Genomic DNA, 5,793 nt, shown 5'->3' on the forward strand with positions numbered 1-5,793 from the left:
AGCTGAATCACCTCCTCTGTTCAGGCAGGTTCTCCAGAGTCCTGCTAACGACCTTATTATTTGCCTCAGTTGTGTTGAAGTAGAAACGCATCTAAAAGTTGCATGAGACCCTCGAGGCCTGGAGTTGCCCACCCCTGCCCCAGTCACTGACGCAGGTGTCACAGGTTTGATTCCCGGCCTTGGCAACCCTTGTTCCATGTCTTCCCCCTTTTCTCATTACCCCCTTTCTTGTCAATCAATTAACTATCAAATAAAGGCCACTAGAGCCAATTAAAATCATGTGTGCCAAATTAGGGAAATGCCTAAAACTTGCAGGGTTTGGAGGACCAGAGCTGAAACACACTGGATTCACTTTGACTTTACTTGAAATTATGAAGTCTCATACATTTGTATCCCTTTTCTGACACAATGACTCAAACTAACCAGGGACAGATTCCCTGGTAAGCCACTGTGGCTCTGTGGGTAGAGCAGTTGTCTTGTGGTCGGAAGGTTGACGGTTCAATTCCAGATCCCTCCTGCCACATGTCAATATGTCCCCTGGGTACCTAACCCCAACTGATTTGTGCATTAAATAAATGTGTGAATGTGACTCTAGTGTAAAGCACTTTCAGTGGTCAAAATGACTGGAAAAGTGCTATGTAAGTTTATTTATCATTTTTGAAGTGAACTAAATGATTTGAGTAAAACTGACTTAAATATGTTATCTTAAACATACCTTTGTTAAAAATAAACAAATTGAGTTGGATAATTAGAATATATTGAATTGGTTAAACTTACTAACTTAAGTTGGATAAATTTAATAAATTCAGTTGGATAAACAATTTAATTGCTTGTTACAGAAGCAATTCAATTAAGTTGGTTCAACTATTTTCTTTTTAGAGTGTATTTTATAGTTGATCCACCGTCATTTGTCGACTTCAACCAAAAATCAACGATTCTAACTATTTTTCAACGTTGATTTAACATCGTGTGCTATCTGGGATTCTATTAACCAGTGTCATTGCTTTTAAATTGTTTTGTATTGTTTTACACTTGTCCATATGTATTAATTAATTTTATTTGTGTAACAAGGTTGCTGTGTGTTGCAGACTTCTGCCCAGGTCCCTCTTGAAAATAATAACTAGATCTCAATGGGGTTCACCTGGTTAGATAAAGGAAATAAAAAAATAGATAGTACAGGATCTTGGTGTTACATGTAGATTTTATTTTACCATCAAAATGTATAACTTGATGAAAATCACAAGTCATCATGATTAGAATAGAAATATATTTAAATTTGAATAATTTTTGTAGACAATTGCTACCTATACAAAAAGGATTGTATTAGACAAACATTGAGAAGAAAAAAATATTGGACAGGTGATTTTAGCATAGCATAGATTACCCAACAAACAGAATATAATATATTGAATATTATATTATTGCAACAATATAATGGGTAGAATATGGATATGTCTACAAACAGAATGGAATCAATAAAATTGATTTTTAATATCCGGTAATTACTCTGTTACATAATAGTAATGTCTAATTAAAAGGAAAATCCAGAGTGTGCAGAAATAAATTATGTGTATAAACAGAGAATCAGGAGATGCACAAAATACTCCAGCTGTGAAGTGATTGGACATCACACATTCCGTCAGAAATAAATCACAGATACAAAAGATGTTTTTTAACTAACACAATGTCAAATTTGCACTGTTTGAGTGTTGTCATTGTCTCAGAGACAACAGATGTCATGAATAAATTTGACATTAAACATAATGCAAGTTGAAACTTTTACATTATATTCAGCTTCCATTTTAGCATTTACATTTGGTAGCAGGTTAAATTGACAAACATGATGCAGTATTTTAATTTCACAGTAGAGAAAACCATTTAGTTTCACACAGTAGGTATAGGAAAAACATATAGGTATTGGTATCAGTTATCGGCCAAATGAGTTTTAGCATATTGGATGTAAGCCTAAAATCCAATATTGTGCATCCCTATTTCTAATCTTGAATTTAATCTTTTGCACCTTTTGCACAGTTCGCTGCATCTCTAGCAGCTTTTGCACAGTTCACTGCAGCTCCATTCCATGTATCTTCTGCAGCTTTTGCAGCACACATCTCTAAATCTTCTGCAGCTTTTGCCAATGAAGTTTTCACTTCATTGGCATCTGCTGCACCTTTAGCACGTTCCTTGAATTCAAGTGCATCTTTTGCACATTTTGCACTCTGAGCTATATCTTCTGCAGCACTTGCATAATCTCCATTCTCAGCGTTATCTTTTGCAGCTTTTGCGCGACATGCACTCTCATAAGCAAAAGCTTTTGCAGCTTTTGCGTAACATGTTCCTAGAGAAAAGAGATATTCTCACATAATTATGAAGACAATTGAATTGCAGACACAAATATTTTCATTCTGTTGCCTACAAAATATCAGACCCAGTAATGTGTGACTTTAATATATCAATCAGTCTAACTAATTAGGTCTGGTTTTTTAATGGCCATCTAGATAAAGATGAGACAGGAAGATGATGAAGCTGATGCTTTAAATAATCTACTTACCAATAAATCAAATTCTGATTAGAATTACATTTTAATTCTAATCAGAATTAATCTAATTAGATTAGAATTCTAAACTTAAAGAGAATTAAAGTTGAACTAGATACTGAAAAATACTTACGAAACATCTTCTGATTTCTTCTGTTTTAACAAACTTCTGTTAAAGTAGAAAAATTTACAATTTTCAAGTTAAGGAGCTAAAAACAAAACATCGGAGATTTTGCTAATTTCAATTCATACCCTGCATTCTGCCATATGGTTTCTGAAAGAGTAGCTGAACTTACCAAATCCTTTTCAGGTTTTTGAAAATCCAAATGTTGCTGCTCAGTTGTGAAGTGGACTGGGAACATCGTAATCGCTCCTTAAATAAAGTCCTAGTTCACCTTCCGTCCGCCACGTGACGTTAGAAAAATCCCTCCTATTTAATAATCTCTGACGTCTGCCTTAAACCACCTGATGTTACGGTCTGGACTTCATATTTGTACAAAACCCTTAAGAACTAGATCATTGAAGAGACTTTGAATAACTAACTAGAAACATTTTAAATAAACCTGAACTACAACTCTTACAATATTTAAATAATAATTTGTTTTCATCAAAGCCCTCAGTTACATGTTTAAAGGTAAGACTGGTTCTAATGATCCTTTCTGGACTCTAGTAATGTTATATCTGAATGTGTAAACCTTGTATAACAAGGAATGTTTAACAAAGCTCTAAATCAAATTAACTAAAGTCTAAGTAAGCAGCCCTTAAACAAAACGCTATGATTGAATAAAATGGTTTCATTTAATCTATTTCTATTCTCTACAATACGTTTTTGTATTTAAATTAGATAAATTACAAACAAATCCCAATTAGTTTTAACGCTGACCTTGTGATTATTTTAGTTATCAGCGTTTTGCACACCAGTTTTCAAATCTTTAAGTGGAACATGCTGGCCTTGCTGAGCTTGGGGTGCTGTTTAGTTGTCTTGCAATGCAAACTTTGAATTATTTTAGTATACTAATCTTTAAACCAGAACTGAATTTTCAACTTTTTATTTTGAGGCCTTCTAAGAATCAATTTACTTAACATAAAAAAAAAGGATTTTGGAAGAATGATAAATTAACTTGTGAAGCCTTTACTGTTTGGACTTTTTAATAATAATATTTAGCATTGTAATAATTGCCATACAATAGAAAACAGGCTATCAAAGCAGTTCATTACACTTTTGTATGAGAAAACTCTTGCCTGAAAATTTCTCCTAGGAAATAATCTGCAGGAATTGATCTGCATGTCTGATTTTTACAGATATTTTAACTGCAGAAATATTCAAGATTTAATTTTAAAAAATCAACTTTAAGATTGTAAGTCCAAATGAGAAAATAAGAATCAGGCAGATTCCTATTTTCCACTTAGCCACCTCTTTTTATTTGAAAGAAGTGGCTCGTCCAATGATATGCTAAGATTTTATTAAGATGAATTTTGTGGAAACATGGTTTATTTGTTCATAATGTTTTTTATACTCTTCAGCTATATGTTTATGCATTTTAATTGATATGTGAAAAACTAAAAAGTAACACAAATTGTAGATTTGTGTGTAAATATTTTATTGATATTTTTACAGACCCAATACACCAGACAACTGTCAGATTAAGTTTTAACATAGATGTAATCTCAGATTAAGCTGTAAAATGCATACAAATACAGATTTTTACACACAAAACTCCAGTCACATAATTATGTTTTTTATTATTGTTTAGAATCTATATCAGCGTAGAATCGATGACTGATTGGCTTTTTCCTCTCTTCATTTACACACCGACTCCTTCAATGTTTACTTCCTGCAAACACAAACATTTTAAAGCTCTGATAGTTAAATATGTACTGTTTAGAGATAGAGTCCTATCTCTAAACATGATGAAATTATTTTTTGATCTTTTATTACATTAACACTATGAAGACATAAAAGAAATACATTCATCAATTGACAACACCATTTTTATTAACAAGTTTATTTAATAAATTGTGATTTTATTATTCTCTTCTCCTTAAAAAAGGTCCAGCTATTTCACTCAGCTTTATTGCTTTACCTTAGTGTTCAATATTGGATTTCACACATTTATCCTTACATTTTTTAACCTATTTTTTTAGTGGCCTTATACATATATTTTTATCATTTTTTCACCGTCTCATACTCACGCATCTCTTGCAGGTTCTGCTTGTTTCCCACTGAATTTATTAGTCTTATCTCTTGCAGGTTCTGCTTGTTTCCCACTGAATTTATTAGTTTTGTCTCTTGCAGGTTCTGCTTGTTTCCCACTGAATTTATTAGTTTTGTCTCTTGCAGGTTCTGCTTGTTTCCCACTGAATTTGGGAGTTTCATCTCTTGCAGGTTCTGCAGCTTTTCCAGGCTCTGTAGCAGAGATTATCTCACATAGATATCAAGTCAATCAAATTGGAGACATACATATTTTTCTTCTGTTGTCTACAAAGCAATAAATAATGTGTGATCTCAATATTTCAGTCAGTATAACTAAGGTCTGATTTTTAAAGTTAATCTGGATAAAGACGAGATAGGAAGATAATGAAGCTTCTGCTTTCAAAGAAAAACAATTACGAGGAAATATTTTCAACTTTCACAAAATCAAATGGACACTGAAAAATACTCACGCCCAGGCATCTTCTAATCCCTTCTGTTTGTTTCAAAAACTTCTGTTAAAGTAGAAAAGTTACATATTTAAAGTTAAGTAACACAGAAAACAGATTTTTCTCAATGGAAGTTCATTTCCTACAATCTGTCATAACGTTTCTGAATGAGTAGCTGAACTTACTGAATCCTTGTAGGTGTTTGAAAATCCAGACGATGCTGCTCCGCTGAGAAGTGAACCTGGACCCTCTGAATCCACCTTAAATACAGTCCTTCTCCTCCTCCTTTCGTCAATCATGTGACTTCAGGCAAATCCCTCCTATTTAATTAACTCTTGAGGTCTGGTTTATATCACTTGATCTCACGGACGTCAGTAACTCAATAGCTGAATAAACTTCTAATGTTAAAATTATAAAATTGGTTCTCATTTGAATGACCAATTCCCCTTTTGGAGGTGAGCCTGGCTGCAGTAGTCCTCATAGTGGCAGGTAAAACTTGCTACATGCAGCTGCCCCTCGACCCCCCTTCTCTGCACACACCCAGCCAGAGACAGAAAAAAACTGATTCCCGCCCACCTTCAGTGACTCAGAGAAACTATCCACAACGGTAGAAGAGA

General features: G+C 33.6%; 1 long non-coding RNA gene across 1 annotated transcript; it reads right to left on the bottom strand.

The window, feature by feature from the left end:
- Window positions 1–4,159: 4,159 nt before the first annotated feature.
- On the bottom strand, window positions 4,160–5,460 carry LOC103461225 (uncharacterized). The gene is made up of 4 exons (XR_533078.2): window positions 5,362–5,460; window positions 5,201–5,242; window positions 4,730–4,943; window positions 4,160–4,371 (listed from the first exon to the last, which is right to left on the bottom strand). It is a non-coding gene; the product is annotated as an uncharacterized LOC103461225 (long non-coding RNA).
- Window positions 5,461–5,793: the final 333 nt, after the last annotated feature.

Source organism: Poecilia reticulata, unplaced genomic scaffold (genome assembly GCF_000633615.1).
Source record: "Poecilia reticulata strain Guanapo unplaced genomic scaffold, Guppy_female_1.0+MT scaffold_800, whole genome shotgun sequence".
Lineage (NCBI taxonomy): Eukaryota > Metazoa > Chordata > Actinopteri > Cyprinodontiformes > Poeciliidae > Poecilia > Poecilia reticulata.